This window comes from Lissotriton vulgaris, chromosome 2_1 (assembly GCF_964263255.1).
Source record: "Lissotriton vulgaris chromosome 2_1, aLisVul1.2, whole genome shotgun sequence".
NCBI classification, from domain to species: Eukaryota; Metazoa; Chordata; class Amphibia; order Caudata; family Salamandridae; genus Lissotriton; species Lissotriton vulgaris.
In genome coordinates this window covers 294,853,768-294,867,409 of record NC_141687.1, presented here as the reverse complement: position 1 = coordinate 294,867,409, position 13,642 = coordinate 294,853,768, and the positions used below count along the sequence as shown (strand labels likewise).

Here is a 13,642-nt window from a genome sequence, read left to right as displayed (position 1 = left end):
AGCCTAGGCTCTACAAATAGCTCATACGCACAGTCCATTTAAAAAGTACTCTTCACTCCCCACGTTCTAAAAAACAAACCTTTTTTTATAAATAACATACCAAAATACCAACTGACGGTGAGAAGTGCTTTTCAAAGATAAGCTCTTGCAAAAACCACAAGTCCAAAAAAGCTCAACAGCTTCTACTAAGTATTCATGAACTCAACAGCTAAATAAAAATAAACCAAAGTGCACACTATAAAAATAACAAACTAAGCAAGAAATTAAGAACGGATAGAAAAAGTAGCTAACCACTCAGTTTGTGTACTCTTTCTCCAATCCTCTTGAAAGGAATAAGAACGATAATCAATAGCAAACAGCAGCTACATAAATGCAACACTGTTCACTCACTTCACGCTCAGAAGAGAACACTTCAATTCTTCATCGTGGTTAGCGAAGACCAAACACTTTCAATCACATTTCCTCAGTTAAAAACTATAGAAATGATCCCTGAAAGTATTGTCTTAATAAAACTGTTTATCGCTCACACAGACAGAAAGGGGAAAACCTTCCTTACTTACAGTAAGACACAGTTCGGCATCATCAACTGAAATGTGAGAGAATTGAATCAGTAAAAAATTCTAACAAAGCACTATATGAAACCACCAGGCAGTTAGCAGGATATTCCCCCAACTTGACACCTCCCCCCTCCCAATCGCTCTGTGACGCTCTAGCCAATTTCTTTTTTTAGTAAAGTTGCAGACATTTACCGGGTCTTCGCTAATAACACCAATACCTTTACTAAACCACCGCCTCCTACACTGGTCCCATTTTTTCGCAGTTTGCAGATGTCTCCAGTTCCCAGATTCGGAACATCATATCCTCCATCAAATCGGGCTCTGCACTAGACCCATGCCCCCTGAAAGTCTTGCTTCCGGTCATTGAAGTGGTTCTCCCGGCTATGACTGCAATTTGTAATTCTATGTTTAGTACAGGCATATATCCAGATGTCCTAAAAAAGACCCTTATTAAACCGCTGCTCAAAAAACCAAACCTCCACATGGAAGAATTAAAAAGTTATCGTCCTATCGCTAGCCTCCCAGCCTTGGCGAAAATAGCCGAAAAAGTTCTGAATCTTCAACTATCAGCCTTTATCGAGGAACATAATCTACTTGATGAATCTCAGTTTGGCTTTCGCCAATACCACGGAACGGAGACGGCCTTGGTTAAAGCGGCAGACGATATCAGATCCATCCGTGATGTTGGTGGAACAGCAGTCCTGATACTGCTTGACTTATCGGCTGCTTTCGACACGGTCGACCACACCATCTTGATCGACCGTGTCGAAAGCCTGGGTATCCAACAAAATGCCAAGAAACTTCTAGCATCCTTTCTGGCGGACAGGTCCCAGGTGGTCACTATTGGATCTTTTCACTCATCCTCCTTGTCACTGCCATGTGGAGTCCCTCAAGGCTCATCCCTTAGTCCGACACTATTCAATATTTATGTGTCGGACCTCGCCAATGTCATTCGTGCACATGGGATGACCCTCACATCCTATGCAGATGACACCCAGCTGGTCCTCGCCGTCAGGAACGATGGCCATAAAATAGCTAATAACTTCAATCTGGACATGCAGGCAATAGAGAATTGGATGGCCTCCAATTGTCTGAAATTAAATTCCGACAAGTCGGAAGTGGTCATTTTCGGACATCTGACCCCGGAATGGTCCTCCCTTTGGTGGCCGCTATCACTGGGTCCTCCGCCGGTACCGGTCAGTAAGGTGAGGAATCTGGGAGTCATGTTCGACGATCGTCTTACTTTCCCTTCCTCACGCAAATCAGATCTCCCCTTCTGCCTTTCATAAACTACGGTTGATCAAAAAAAAATTGCCATTCCTTCCTGAGACAGCTAGAAAAACCTTGGTGAGCTCCCTGGTACTGTCTACATTAGATTATTGTAACGCACTGTTTCTAAATGCCCAAGAAAGAGTACTAAATAAAATGCAAATTATCCAAAACGCAGCCGCCAGGCTCCTTGGAAGAATCCCTAAACATCAATCTGCGTCAGAAACCATCAGAAAGTTACATTGGCTTCCAATTAGAAACAGAATCAAATTCAAGGCCCTCTGTATAGTGTACAAGGCTCTACTCAACGTGGGACCAGCCTTTTTCACCCAAAATCTTATTCCCTACAGTCCCTCTAGATCACTACGCTCCTCTAGTTCACATGAACTTGTGGTACCCCATACCAAATCTGTTTTATGGGGAGACAGAAGATTTCTTCTAGCAGCGCCCAAACTATGGAACACCCTGCCGCACTCTATTAAAACAAGCCCCTCACTTTGGTCTTTTCGAAAACAACTCAAGACCTGGCTTTTTAATCTGTAAACTCAGGCTCCCCTTCTATGGTCAAATACTGCAGATATTCTTTTAGCGCGGAGATGCCCATGGGCCTTCGTTCGCGCTCTATAAATGCTGTTAATAAATAAATAATAATAATAAATCTATACTACTATTATAAAGAGAGAACGTGCACCTTTTGGCCAGGTAAACTCGGGAACCACAGCACCAATCAAAACACCCAATACAGCGTTGGAAAGGGCAGTTGCAGCAGAAGGACATAAGCTATGCAGACGCCCACCATATACATTTTAAATGTAAAAGAACCGTGCCCGCAAAGTAGTCCCTTGTGGGCGTGTCTGCATTGTGCTGTGGGTGTGTGCTGGGGGCGTGACAATCGCTGGGGGCATTCCGTCACGAGTGTTGTTTTTTCTTCCCAGGTTCTATACATTCCTGCTCCCTTTAAATAGTAATTCAGTGGAGGTCCCAATCTCTTAGAACCACCCCAAGCACAGTTATGGGCAAAAATACAACTAAAAGGCCCTGCAAAGCATTATGGGATAAGCTTAGCATAATTTTTAGCATTCATGAAAGGGTTTCAATGTTTTGGAATTTTACTCATCAGGGACATCTTGGGACGATGAGGTGAACTGCAGCTTGATGTATAATCTTTTAAATGCTATTGCATTTGCCTCATCAGGGACATCTAGGGACGGCGAGGTGAACTGCAGCTTGATATATAATATTTTAAATGCTATTGCATTTGCATCATCAGGAACATCTAGGGACATGAGGTGAACTACAGCTTGATGTGTAATATTTTAAATGCTATTGCATTTTCCTCATCAGGGACATCTCGGGACCATGAGGTGAACTGCAGCTTGATGTATAATATTTTAAATGCTATTGCATTTGCCTCTTGGGGACAACTGGGGAGAACGAGGTGAACTGCAGCTCTTTGTAATATTATTTGGATACTATAATATTCACTTCCCACTGCTAATCTCGTCCCATAATGGTTTGCAGGGGCTTGATCTCAAAATTATCACCTCTCACTGCTTGCTGGAAGCTAATTTCACTTTTGTGAAATGACTATATGCATTTTAGCATGTAGAAATACTTGTTATTTTACCTTGAATATATGAGGTTTCTGTTTTAATAATTGGAAATCTGACGGATCGAAATATTGCGGATTTATTGTACCAAGTTCGCGCCAATTCCGCCCACCCCTACTTTAAATACCCCTGCACCCCATAATCATAACCCACCCTTACTCTATAAAATACCCCAACACCCTTAAACACTAACCTATCTTAACCCTATAAATATACCATGTACCCCAAAACCCAAACCAATCCCTAAACCCTAAAAATACCCCTGTACCCCAAAACCAAAACCTAGCCCTGAACCCTATAAATACCCCTGTACCTCAAAACCCAAACATACCCCTGAACCCTAAAAATAACCCTGTACCCCAAAACCCAAACCTAGCCCATAACCCTTAAAATACCCCTGTACCCCAAAACACAAACCTATCCCTAAACCCAAAAAATACCCCTGTACCCCAAAACCAAAACCTAGCCCTGAACCCTATAAATACCCCTGTACCTCAAAACCCAAACATACCCCTGAACCCTAAAAATACCCCTGTACCCAAAAACCCAAACCTACCCCTGAACCCTAAAATACCCCTGTACCCCAAAACCCAAACCAAGCCCATAACCCTTAAAATACCCCTGTACCCCAACACCCAAACCTACCCCTGAACCCTAAAAAATACCCCTGTACCTCAAAACCCAAAACTAGCCCAGAACCCTAAAATACCCCTGTATCCCAAAATCCAAAACTAGCCCTGAACCCTAAAAATAGCCCTGTACCCCAAAACCCAAACCTAGCCCTGAACCCTTAAAATACCCCTGAACCCCAACACCCAAACCTGCCCCTGAACCCTAAAAAATACCCCTATACCCCAAAACCCAAACCTAGCCCTGAACCCTAAAAATACCCCTGTACCCCATAACCCAAAACTATATCTGAACCATTAAAATACCCAAACACCCCAAAACATATACCTCAGTACCCCAAAACATATACCCCTATACCCATACTTGCCTTATCCAAACATTTTTAAAAAACATGCTTTTACCATTCATGCATTTACAACGAATTTCGTTGTAAATGTATGCGTAGTAAAAAGCATATAAAATGTAATGCTATGCGTTACAATGGCATTGCGGAGTCATGGTACTTTCGTAATGAAAGTATGTAGAGTGATGTATGGGGATCTACGTTAGAATCTCTGCATCAGCTCAACATCCTATGATTCCAGGCAAATCGCGTTGTCTCCCCGTGCCTACCACAAATCAATGTGTTCTTCTGTAATGTAAATTGTGCTCATGCCATGTTGTCGAGTTCGCACTATATAATATAGCAAGGAAAAGAAAGTAGGGAAACTCGAGTTCACACACTACTAAACGCGCACTCTTAAGTGCATCAGCAGTGCACTTTGAATCGGAGCGTTTCACAGGCCTGTCACAGATAAGAAATGCTATCATAATGAAATCCTACGAAACAATATACTACTGGCCGGCAGCAATTCATACCCGGACAACGTCTGGACGGGCTGCTAGTAAATAAATAAAAACATATAAATATAAACATATCTGTTGCTCCACGAAATAACATTCTACCGATACACACGCATATGCATTTATTTACATTAAAACATACTTAATAGATCCTGGTGACACACTGCTTTAAAATTTGCATATTTTAAATCAGCAACCAATTCAATTCAACCTGACTCTTCCTGACCCAATGCTGTACCAGATGGAAAGCTGGAAAATTCTTCAAAAACTTGTGGTTTCCACAATATCATAGAGATGATTTTTATTGGGAATATTTGGTCTAGATTAGGAACAGTCAATCAGCCAAAAGAGTGACACTGATCGCTAGCATATGAGAAGCGACCTGCTAAACTTGCAAGTGTGGAAACAAAAGTTGTAGCATTACAGCTACCTTGACATTTTGAACAGTTGCCCCACAGATCAAATGTAGGTCAACATCTTTGATCAGTTACCCCAAAAAAACAAACTGTTCCCCAGTTCACATGTAAGACTCTAAGCTGAGGATGGCCTTCGGCGATGGTCCAAACTTTGTGAAAACCTGCTTGCAGCAACTACAGGAGATAACGGAACCTATCGCTTTCAGTAGAGCCCTGAATTCCTGGTTATCTAGGAAAGCATTCACATGAACAACAACTTGTCCTACCACCCAGCTTGAATTTATGCAAGTTTTTAAAGCTACTAGACGTTTAGCCTCTCGGAACTACAGAAGTATCCAAAATATAGTTTATGTTTTTTTGTGCAAAAGACTTTTTACACCTGGAAGTGAATACTTGCCGGAAACGTTTGGTACCTAATATTCATCAGAACCCGGAATTGAACTTTTCAGTGTACAATTCCGTCTTCCAGCATATCCTTAAATGAAGAAAGGAACAGCTGTCAACAGTAGACAGTTGTTTAAAAAAAAACTCTGCCTGTGACCTTCCTTTTTAGATCAGAACTTATCTGCAACACCTTCGGACCACTTACAATTTCTATTTCAATCTTGATTCTTCATAACATATCGAGACAAAAAGTTTTATAACTCTATGCTAAGCTGTCCAAGGGTTACAGGAAGATATCACAACAGCATTTTTTCTGTCACCTGGCTAAGCTCTCAGCAGATCAGTGATAGATAATTAAAACCTGCTGCTGCAGTATTTAGTTAGCGAACTAAACTTTAATTCAGCATGATAGACTAAAGTTGAAGGCGAGGGACAAACACAGGAAAGGGGACCGGTCCTGGTCGCCATTGCCTAATGCGGTAGGCTAAAAGGCTATTACAATAAGGTCTTAACTGCGTAATTTTTACGTAAAAAAAGGCCATGGCTGGAAAACCAGTCGGGCAATGCCCCAGACTCTTGCATAACCAAGAAGAGGCAAGGTCTCTTGGTATTCACCTGGCCTGTCAAAACACCGTGAACTTCCACAATTTACGGCATGGCGCCAGCCCTCCTAGACGTCGCAGCACGGTGGAAATCCAAAATGGTGGCAGTCGGGGCTCGAACCATTAGAAGTTTCAAGGCACAGGGTTTATCCTACTATTTACAAACGGCTGATATTTCGATACTCTACATGAGGGTCTAATCTACCAGTGTTTGAATATAGCATAATGGAATGCTAAAGGGGGCTACAATGGTCCTTAAATACCTACCCTCTGTTTGAGTTCTTGACTCATGTTAAAGCTGAGCTTCTATATCGAGAGGATAAGGCATTTAATCAATGTGATACCCGAGGTAGAAAGTCTATTCTGATATCACAACATTCCAGTCAATGAATTAAGAATATTCTGAGTTAAACCAGGAGAACCAAGAAAATGGTACTTGCTGGAGCAGGTGGCTCGTTTTGACCATTAATTTTTATCGTTGCAACTCCATTCTCCCCAATGGATCTTTCAAAATTCCAAAGTTCGAATACATCAAGCCCTTGATGTACTAAGGGTTGTACGGGGGCTCGTTGGGAGCTGCAAGTTTTTGTACTGAGCACACAAGCTTTCATAATGATAAGTAAACATACACAGTCCGTTACTTCTGCTATGCACCCCACAAATTCCTGTGAAAACTTTAGCAAATACCAAAGGAGGAGTTTTTTATCCTCAGCAGTCTAAGATCCACCACAGCCTTGTATGTTTTATGACCTGTGACCAGGGTGTTACGCTTCCTCTTAGTCTAAAAGGCCTAACTAGCATTAGGAGGTTCCTTTAAACAGTCCAATCGAAAGAGTGATACATCTTTGAGTAGCAGTAGTTGCCTTGCAGCAGCCTAGGCTCTATAAATAGCTCATAAGCACAGTCCATTTAAAACGTACTCTTCACTCCCCACGTTCAAAAAAACAAACCTTTTTTATGAATAACATACCAAAATACCAACTGATGGTGAGAAGTGCTTTTGAAAGATAAGCTCTTGCAAAAACCACAAGTCCAAAAAAGCTCAACAGCATCTACTAAGTATTCATGAACTCAACAGCTAAATAATAATAAACCAAAGTGCACACTATAAAATAACAAACTAAGCAAGAAATTAAGAACGGATAGACTTCCTTACACCCTAAAAAGTAGCTAACCACTCAGTTTGTGTACTCTTTCTCCAATCTTCTTGAAAGGAATAAGAACGAATATCAATAGCAAACAGCAGTTACATAAATGTAACACTGTTTACTCGTTTCACACTCAGAAAAGAACACTTCAATTGTTCATCGTGGTAAGCGAAGACCAAACACTTTCAATCACATTTCCTAGATTAAAAACTATAGAAATGATCCCTGACAGTATAGTCTTCTTAAAACTGTTTATCGCTCACACAGACAGAAAGGGGGGAAACCCTCCTTACTTACAGTAAGACACAGTTCGGCATCATCAACTGAAATAAAAACATATAAAATAAACATATCTTTTACTCCACGAAATAACATTCCACAGATAAACACGCATATGCATTTATTTACATTAAAACCTACTTAATAGATCCTGGTGACACACTGCTTTAAAATTTGCATATTTTAAATAAGCAACCAATTAAATTCAACCTGACTCTTCATGACCCAATGCTGTACCAGAGGGAAAGCTGGAAAATTCTTTAAAAAAACTGTGGTTTCCACAAGATCATAGAGATGATTTTTAATGGGAATATTTGGTCTAGATTAGGAACAGTCAATCAGCCAAAAGAGTGACACTGATCGCTAGCATATGAGAAGCGACCTGCTAAGGTTGCAAGCATGGAAACAAAAGTTGTAGCATTTAAGCTACCTTGACATTTTGAACAGTTGCCCCACAGATCAAATGTAGGTCAACATCTTTGATCAGTTTCCCCACACAAACTAACTGTTCCCCAGTCACATGTAAGACTCTAAGCTGAGGATGGCCTTCGGCCATGGTCCAAACTTTGTGAAAACCTACTTGCAGCACCTACAGGAGATAACGGAACCTATTGCTTTCAGTAGAGCCCTGAATTCCTGGTTATCTAGGAAAGCGTTCACATGAACAACAACTTGTCCTACCACCCAGCTTGAATTTATGCAGGTTTTAAAGCTACTAGACGTTTAGCCTCTCAGAACTACAAAAGTATCCAAAATATAGTTTATGTTTTTTTGTACAAAAGACTTTTTACACTGGGAAGTGAATACTTGCCGGAAACGTTTGTTACCTAATATTCATCAGAACCAGGATTTGAACTTTTCAGTGCACAATTCCGTCTTCCAGCATATCCATAAATGAAGAAAGGAACAGCTGTCAACAGTAGACAGTTGTTTAAAAAAAAAACTCTGCCTGTGACCTTCCTTTTTAGATCAGAACTTATCTGCAACACCTTCGGGCCACTTACAATTTCTATTTCAATCTTGATTCTTCATAACATATCGAGACAAAAAGTTGTATAACTCTATGCTAAGCTATCCAAGGGTTACAGGAAGGTATCACAACAGCATTTTTTCTGCCACCTGGCTAAGGTCTCAGCAGATCAGTGATAGATAATTAAAACCTGCCGCTGCAGTCTTTAGTTAGCGAACTAAACTTTAATTCAGCATGATAGACTAAAGTTGAAGGCGAGGGACAAACACAGGAAAGGGGACCGTTCTTGGTCGCCATTGCCTCTTGCAGCAGGCTAAAAGGCTATCACAATATGGTCTTAACTGTGTAATTTTTACGTAAAAAGAGGCCATGGCTGGAAAACCAGTCGGGCAATGCCCCAGACTCTTGCATAACCAAGAAGAGGCAAAGTCTCTGGGTATTCACCTGGCCTGTCACCACACCGTGAACTTCCACAATTTACGGCCTGGCGCCAGCCCACCTAGCTCTTTTCCTAGGCATCGCAGCACGGTGGAAATCCAAAATGGTGGCAGTCGGGGCTCGAACCATTAGAAGTTTCAAGGCACAGGGTTTATCCTACCATTTACAAACGGCTGATATTTCGATTCTCTACATGAGGGTCTAATCTTCCAGTGTTCGAATATAGCATAATGGAACGCTATAGGGGGCTACAATCGTCCTTAAATACCCTCTGTTTAAGTTATTGACTCAAGTTAGAGCTGAGCTTCTATATCGAGAGGATAGGGCATGTTGGACTTGGCCCTTTTGGCAGGTTCACCCCAAAACTTTTTGCATTTGCCTAGCCCGTTTCTGTAACCTGGTGTTGGTGATTTTAGGCCTCTGTGCACTTTTTCACTGTGGTCCAGTGTAAAGTGTGTGAGCTCTCTGTGCTCTGTGTATGTGTGGTGAGACTGGCCTGCCCTCCCATAGGAATGCATGGGGAATATGTGTGTCCATGGTAGTTCCTGATGTGTGGGGAGTGCAGGGGCGAGTTTGGTATGTGCAAACTCGTGAGATTAAATGCTGAGCGATGATGTGTGTAGATTTGTTGTGTCTAGTGTGGAAGTGCCACTTTTAGAAGTTGGCATGTCTGTGCAGTATATGTGAATTGGCTGTCTGGCTTGAGATTGGCTGGAGCTGGCATGTGTGCCTGGCTCCAGGAGTCAGGATGGGTCTGCCCCGGTGGTGAATGAGAAGATCTGCATGTTGATGGGAGGGAGGAGTGCACCTGGGACCTGAATAGGGCTTGGCCTTCCCTCCATAATGCTGGCTCCACCCCCTGTGGTGCATCTGATGTCCCTAGCCTGGCCAGTGAAAGGGAGAGAGGGGCTGAGCAAAACAAAGTGCTCAGGAGTTCCCCATAACCAGTTGTAGCTGGTTCTCCCGTTGCCTGCACCCTGTTAAACAAAGAGATTGGGTGCATAAAAAAGGGGCTGTGACCCCATGAAAGGTCTTCTAGTCCTGATACTTAAATCTACCAGGTGTGTGTTGCTGCTGGGGCCCAGGGCAAGGCTTGCCTCCCTGGGCCCTGCTCAGCCCCTGGATGCCCTGGATGTTGGAGGACTTCTTTTGGACCCTTCTGCCTTGCTGGAGTATCTCCAGGAACCCTTTCACTTTTTCTCAAAGCCCCAGGACCTTTGGCAGACAGGGAGCGCTTTATTTTTAAACCCTAGAGCGGTGGCCTGCAGCGTGTGGAGGGATTCCCTCCTCTTTGTGCAGCGCGGGTGCCCACCCCGCTTATTTGTCTCTTTAAGTGATATTTTCTAGCAGGTGCCCACCCTGCATTATGGCCGTGTGCTTTATATTTTGATAGAACGGGTGCCCACCCCGTGGTGTGCTTTTGATATCGAGGGAGCCTACCCCTCATTGCCAAAGGAATCTCCGCCGCAGCCCGGGAGGTGCATCGGGAGCTGAAGTCTGGCCAGCCGCCTGGTTGTGGGCGGGGCCAGTGTTTGTCTTTTCCACTTCCCGAAGCCGTGCCAGGTTGAACTCCCATGCGGGGAGAGAAGGAGCATGGCGGCGCCGGTTCCAGCAGGGCTCTTGTGTGCTAGAGAGGGCCCCAAAGGTGCACAGTAAAGCCCCGGGCCCCAGGAGGGGCCCGGGTGAAGGAAGCAGCCTAGAGCCTCGCTGGCTCCGTCCTTAAGCCCGGGTCCCAAGATGGCGGACCGGGTGAAGTATGGCGCATGGGGAGGAAGGAGCCCCCGTGTGCCGAGGGAGCTTCGCAGGCGCCGCAGCCTCCCCCCCTGCCGCATTCGGAGATAAGAGTGCAGCGCGGCGCTGCCACCCCGCGTGCCCTAACGGGAGAGAGAGCAGACCAGCAAGGAAGGGAGACCGGCCGCGCAAGAGAGCCCGGTGAGTGTGGCTCAATGGTGGAGAGGTGGTTGGGGGTGATGTCAGGGCATATTGTCGGCCAGCCCCCTGTGCCCATTCCGGTATGGTTGGTCTCCTGAGCGGCCCCACTAGCTGGAGGGCCGCTCCAACATGGCACAAGTTATTTTGTTTGGTATGAGCGAACCCGCCGTTGTGGGCTGCTCCCCCGATGCCCATCTGGTGTTTCGAGGGCCCCGTTGAGGACCCAGGGGCCCGTGTCCCCCCAAAACCAGTGCGCTCCAACAATTAGGCATTGTTTTATACTTAGAGGGCCAGAGTGGCCATGGGGCAGTGTCGGGCCCCCCAGTTATTTCCCGAGACAGATGGCTCACAGGGGTACATTATTTGTTTCAGAGCCTGAGGGCTCCAACGTTTGGCGCCTTAGTTGTTTCAGAACCAGAGGGCTCCAACATGGAGCATGTTCTTTTCAGAGCCTTGTGTGGATCCCGCACTCTGTCCATGTGATATAGAGCCTAGAGGGCTCCAAAATGCGCAATATTTACTTTCAGAGCCAGAGGGCTCCAACATGGGGCATGTTCTGTTCAGAGCCTTGTGTGGCTCCCGCACTCTGTCCATTTGATCTAGAGTCTAGAGGGCTCCAAAATGCGCAGTATTAATTTCCAGAGCCTAGAGGGCCCCAGCATTTGGCGCAGTGTTTGTCCCTAAGGGCCAGTGAGGGCCCATGTTGCAGTTTTGAGCTCACAGCTGCCAAGATAGTTGATAATTCTTGAATGATTAAAAGAATTAGATCCAGTGAGCACTTGTTGAGGATCTCGTACCATCGTTCCTGGAATTTTTTGGAGTGCTTGCATAGGGAGGGTTTGAGTGCAATCCTTAACCCACGTGGTATGCGTTGATTCCTATGGTACTTAATAAGGGTACTGGCGTGTAACTGTTGGTTTGTCTTTCTCTTGGTTAGATATAGTAGTTGTTTGATGTTTTGCTCTTTTGATCGACTTGTTGTTTCTTGTGCTAGCTCCTCCCTGATCAGAGAGTAGATTTGGTCCACGTCTTTGGCCTCAAATGCAAAAGTGGAGGCTCTAGCCTCCGTGCTTTTACATATTTCCTCATAGTTTGACATTATTGAGTTTGGTTTCCAATGTTTGTTAATTGCGTGCTATTCTCCAGTGGGCGCTAGAGGGAACAAATGCAGTGGTAGTTGTGGAGATGCACAGCTTGTGTTTGGTTCAATCAAGTTTATCTTAGTTAGATGATGTTTGTTGATTTTGGAGGTGTTCAATAAGGAGGCGTCAAGGGCCCTACGACGTCTAATTGATTGTTAGATACGTGAGACCAGAGAACCTCTGGTATCATCCCCAGTTGGCACACTCTATGTTCTCCACCAGAGGGAGCATACATCAACCGATAGGCCAACTCATTGACAAATACCTTCAACCATCGGTACAATCTACCCAAACATACATAAAGGATACCACGCAATTCCTACTCAAATTGCAACAACTTCAACTAAACCCACAAGACAAAATATTGCTATGCACTGCTGACGTTTGCAGTCTATATGCAAACATACCTCACAACATGGGTATTGAAGCAATGGAATCAGCTATTTTGAACATTGACGGAGACCATGACTTCCAACTGTTTCTGATGGAACTTATGCAGTTCACTTTATACCATAGCTACTTCAGAGTGCAGGACAAATGGTATCAACAACTGACAGGGATGGCTATGGGCAATTCAGCCGCGCCTGTATATGCGAATATTTTCATGCACTGGTATGAAACCCAACATATACTAAAGAACAGTAACTGGACAAACCACCTTAAAATGATATCAAGATACATTGATGACTTTTTCATCATATGGACGGACACAGAAGAGAAACTTAAAACCCAACTGAGTACATTTAACTCCATTGACCAAAGGATCCAACTAACTTGGGATATCTCAGACACATCAGTAAATTTCCTAGATGTTAAAGTCACAGTAACCCCGAATGGATTCGTCACAGACCTCTATGTGAAACCCACCGACAGGAACAACATGCTATTGTACTCTAGTTTCCACGAACCAAATCTGATCAGAAATCTACCATACTCCCAAATGGCAAGGGTCAAAAGAATCACCTCAGATCCAACCACTCTCAAAACAAGACTGAGCGAAATGTCCAACAAATTCGTGCAAAGGGGTTACCCAAAAAATCTAGTGGATGAAACCATGAATAGGATAGACAACTTGGAAAGAATTTAACTTCTCACACCAACCTCCAAACCTGAACAAACACAGACAGTAGTGGTTTCAAAATATTCCACCAACAGTAAGAAATTCAAACAAATAATAACGAAACATTGGACAATCCTTAATCTTGAACCAGACTTCAATAACGCATTCAGTCAACCCCCGATATTTGCGTATACCAGAGCAAAAAATCTGGGAGAAATTCTACAAAGCAAACCCAATGATACCAACATATACACTGGAACCAAACCTTGTCTAAGCTGTGGCAACTGCAATAGCATTATTAAGGGACATACCATAAACCATCCAACTAAGGGTTATCCAATAAAACTACGAGTCAATGCCAC

The 13,642-nt window shown here is 43.8% G+C and overlaps 2 non-coding genes across 2 annotated transcripts; both read right to left on the bottom strand.

Annotated features, from left to right (window-relative positions):
• Positions 1-289: 289 nt before the first annotated feature.
• On the bottom strand, positions 290-505 carry LOC147730006 (small nucleolar RNA U3). Its single transcript, XR_015309136.1, has one exon. It is a non-coding gene; the product is annotated as a small nucleolar RNA U3 (small nucleolar RNA).
• A 6,979-nt stretch (positions 506-7,484) lies between these two features.
• Positions 7,485-7,700, bottom strand: LOC147730005 (small nucleolar RNA U3). Its single transcript, XR_015308789.1, has one exon. It is a non-coding gene; the product is annotated as a small nucleolar RNA U3 (small nucleolar RNA).
• Positions 7,701-13,642: the final 5,942 nt, after the last annotated feature.